This window comes from Simochromis diagramma, unplaced genomic scaffold (genome assembly GCF_900408965.1).
Source record: "Simochromis diagramma unplaced genomic scaffold, fSimDia1.1 OVJJ01000603.1, whole genome shotgun sequence".
Taxonomy (NCBI): Eukaryota; Metazoa; Chordata; class Actinopteri; order Cichliformes; family Cichlidae; genus Simochromis; species Simochromis diagramma.
The window spans coordinates 5,914,150-5,918,267 of NW_024387414.1; the positions used below are offsets into that span (position 1 = coordinate 5,914,150).

Sequence of the window (4,118 nt, forward strand, 5' to 3'; positions counted from 1 at the left end):
CCAGGGAGAAAGCTTTATGCCATCCATTCCAATTACCACTCAGACAATGACAGCAAAATAATTAACATGCCCGTTTGAACATAAGCTGTGGTCTACAGACCTCAGTGGACATTATGTAAAAAATCCTCAGGAATATGGAATATTGTCTGTAGTGTGGCTTTTTTCTGCAGGCAGCAGCAGGTCCAGAAAGTTGTTTCAATCACGCTGAGCAAGAATCATGTGAGGTTGGCAAAGTCAAAATTAATCTATGAAGATGATGGCAAGAAGTGCACTCTGCTGCCACATTTGAGGGGGGGTAGAGTGATTGTGAACATCACAGTGTTTGCAATGTGGACATTTGTAACACTTAAAGCAAAGAGGGGAAACGTATAAAAACCACTATCTGCTGGTTCATCTCGTCTGAACAATCATTCATGTGATCTACATTTAAACCTGGCAGGTGTATTGCTGCGGCCTGAGTGAGTGCAGTGAATGAGGAGTGGTTCCATTTTCTCCTCCCTGTTGCTAGGCAATCGGTGGCAGAGCCAGTCACATGTATGATGTCATGTGGTGCCATCACAGCCCTGGTTTTATTTTATTAAGTTAGCATTACCTTTTTCTTTTATTGTTGTAGAAAATAATCTCCAAATGTTTATGTTCAGCAAGATATTGTTGCTAAAAGTAAATCGTTAACTTCAGGCTATAAATAAACGACATCACATATCTCATTTAACTACTTGTTACTAAATTAATATAATCTCCGGTTCACTTAAAAGCATTCAGAAGTGGGCTATTTAATAATAAGAGATAGTAATATAAATAGTTTCTACATGTGGTATGAAAGAGAGAGCAGTAAAGTAGAATCAGGCTTTGAAGTGACTGTAATATCGCTAAAGTAAACTGAACTTGCTGCTGCTGAGTGATAGAAACTCTCCATTATTTTGCTGCACATGTAAAAACAAAAATCTCAACTTACTTAAGAAATGTTGGTTGCTCATCCCATTTATGTGTACAGCCTCTGTAGACTGTCAATGTGAACACCCAGGTACTTCTACCCCTCCGCCACATTAATATAGTGTATTATCCCATGACAGATACAGGCTGTGTAGCTGTCCTCTTCCTTCTGAAGATGATCACCTGTAACAGGGCGATATTTAGCAGCTGGATTTACAGTGAAGAAGACTAAGACAGTACAGTGGAAGCGAGAGGCATTTATTTCAACATATAGCTCTAAGGCCATGACAATCACTGGCACGTCAAGCCTTCTCACAGCACAAACAATCACTCTCCTGTCTAATGACAATTGGCTGCCTTAAATACTCTCATCTGTTAAGGACTAAACCATTATTTTACTGTCAGTTGGGTTTTTCAAATTTTAACTTTCCACCAACATTTTACCATTTTCACATGATTAAATATTTTACCCTTACAGTTCAATAATCATTATAAAAATGCCCCAAACCCCATGCACAACAATTCCCCACACTCCCTTAACAACTGGCCTCTCCTGGAACCTTTAAATGGTGTCTGGATCTCTGTGAAGTTGTCAGATTCAAACGTCAAGGAAGGTGGTAGGGAAGCAGACTCAGCAGACATTTTGGGTTTTCAGAGGTGAGCAATTTATTTACAGTGGACCCCATCCTGCACGAAACTTAACAACAACCCCCACCCCCCAAAAGTAACGTAATTAACAAAACTCAGCCGTACATTGCTTTGGTAACACAGCTCACCTCTCCTCTCTCATTAGAGTCTGGCAGAGACTGACTATATATAGGGCCATCAATCTCCCTTCAATTATTCCAGCCAGTACCACTCATTTGAGCTGAGAGATCTAAAACTCTACATAGTTGACTAAAAATGACAAAAACCTTCTCACACTTCTAATTAGCACATTTACACAACTAAATGGCTGTATTGACAAAAAAAAAAAAGATTCAACAAATCCCTTCGGACCTGGAAACAAACAAAAGGAAGCATTTCTATGGTAAAAGAAACCCCTCCTCTTGGTTCAACCTGCTGATGTCATGTGCGATGTCATCAGCACTTTAAAATTAGGAAATGCTAGGCTGACCTACATGAAGACTGAAAAGAAAGAACAAAGTAAGCATGAACAAATGACTTAATCTGTAACATAATAAAATATAAAGAAACATGTAACTGAGTATTTGCCTTAATTTGCAGAATGTTTGATTTGCCGGCAACAGAATGCTTACATAAACAAACCCGGGATAGTTAGTGCAGCAATGTTACTTTGACAAATGGAAAATCATAGCAAATAAATACAGAGACAGAATAATGTGCAAAAGAAAAGGTCAACACATCTGGGACAAATGGAGAGCATTACAACTGCTCATCCACTTTGTCACGACGCCCCTGGGAAACATTTCCCCAAGCACCCTGGAGAGGACACTGAAAAAACAGGTGAGTTATCACATCTTAACAGACAACACAGAAATAGCTGAGCTGGATGTTTCATGTGTTGAGCTGAGTCACAGGATTTGGAGCACTGACTCACTTTGTCGTCGTGTTGTTTGGTCATAAAACGCACAAGAAGTTCAAGTCAACTTTGATATGACACAGGGATGGTCTAGGTTCAGTAAAGAGGGCAGGGGAGAGTAAAAAACTGTGGCACAAGCATATAATGTTTGTTGTTGTCAGTTAAGTTCAGCTAGAATTGTTTTCATTCATTTTTTTTAAACTATAAAAATATCCGATAGCAAGAAAAGAAGCAAGTTAATAAACATGTTAACTTCTCTCATCAGAAAATCTTGATCTTTTTAAAATTCCTTTTACTTTTCATTTTTACTTTTACAATTTCATTCTTTAGTTATAGTCCACGAAGACCTGTTCTATCAGCTTTGCTTATTCCACCTCTTGCCACACGTCACCTTTAAAAAAAATCCTGAAAATGCCTCTGGCTAATGCATCTAGCAGGTTCTCTAGTCTTTGCTGAGTGCTTTGCAAATTGCTACAGAACTCAGTCACTGGTTTTTAGCTCTACCCCAACCTCCTCAACCAAGGTTATTTTTGTCTGGGGTCCTTTTCTCTTTATTTGGGATGGTGCATGTTAATGAACATACATGTAAAAAAAAAAAAAGAAATTACATGAATGTAAACATACCAGATTATAGCCAAAGGCTAATTTCCACCTGTTATCCAAAAAACATATTAAAAATGGACATAATTCATTAAAAAAAGGGTTTTTTTTAATTCAGAAAAAAGTCTGGCTGCTCAGTTTAGACTTTAGAGAGACAGCCAGCTCTCAGAAGAGAACAATTGGTTTCAAATCTTGGCTTTCTTACTCCCCAGGTTTGGACTCTCCACCTTATTAACTCTTCAATTAAAGTTTTCTCTGCTGTGTTTGTAGCTTGCACTTGAATCTCTCACTCTGAGCATTCCCAGGAGCACAACAGCCTCAGATGGCAAAGTAGCTGCTAGGAAGGACGGCACTGGAGGTCGGACTGTGTGTGGAACGAGGGATCGGCACAGCACAGTGAGGTTGTAAACAAACAGCCATGAAGCTGAGCAGAGAGAAAGCAAATAGGTGATGAAATTAAAGGAAGATAAACACTGGAAAACAAAAGCTAAATTACTAGGAGAAAAAAAAGTTTTAGTCAGTCTAGCAAACAACAATCTACCAGAGAACAGTTGAGGAGCAGGAGTACGTGCACTGCATAGCGATGAGCTGAGAGGCAGGTGAGCAGGATGAGGAGATAATGAGCTAACTGCAAGCAACTGTGCAGGATGAGTGGAGCCGAGAGCCAGAATAACAGAGACCCCACCCAAATCACTGCACAAATGCACAAACAGGTGGCTACTGAAAAAGCAGGGAAACAATGTGGAGGTCTTCTTGTGGTTAAAAATCCTCCCTAAAGCCTTGAAACGAAGCTTTGGAGGTGATGTTTTTAAGAACAGGCTCAAGACCCACCTTTTTAATTTAGCTTTCTTAGTTTATTTAATGCTTATTAGTTATTCTAGTAGTAATGAGACTTTGCTAATTTTTGATTTATTTACATTTTATCTCTTACGTTTAATTTCTATGTACCCTGTCTTATCTGCTATGTCATATCTCCATGTTTCCTAGGGCGCTCTCTGCCCGGGGCTGTGATCGACCTGGCTTCCTGGGGTCCTCTCAGCTG

The 4,118-nt window shown here is 39.4% G+C and overlaps 1 long non-coding RNA gene across 1 annotated transcript; it reads right to left on the reverse strand.

The window, feature by feature from the left end:
* Nucleotides 1–1,574: 1,574 nt before the first annotated feature.
* On the reverse strand, nucleotides 1,575–3,829 carry LOC120721601. The gene is made up of 2 exons (XR_005693200.1): nucleotides 3,618–3,829; nucleotides 1,575–3,500 (listed from the first exon to the last, which is right to left on the reverse strand). It is a non-coding gene; the product is annotated as an uncharacterized LOC120721601 (long non-coding RNA).
* Between the last annotated feature and the right edge of the window lie 289 nt (nucleotides 3,830–4,118).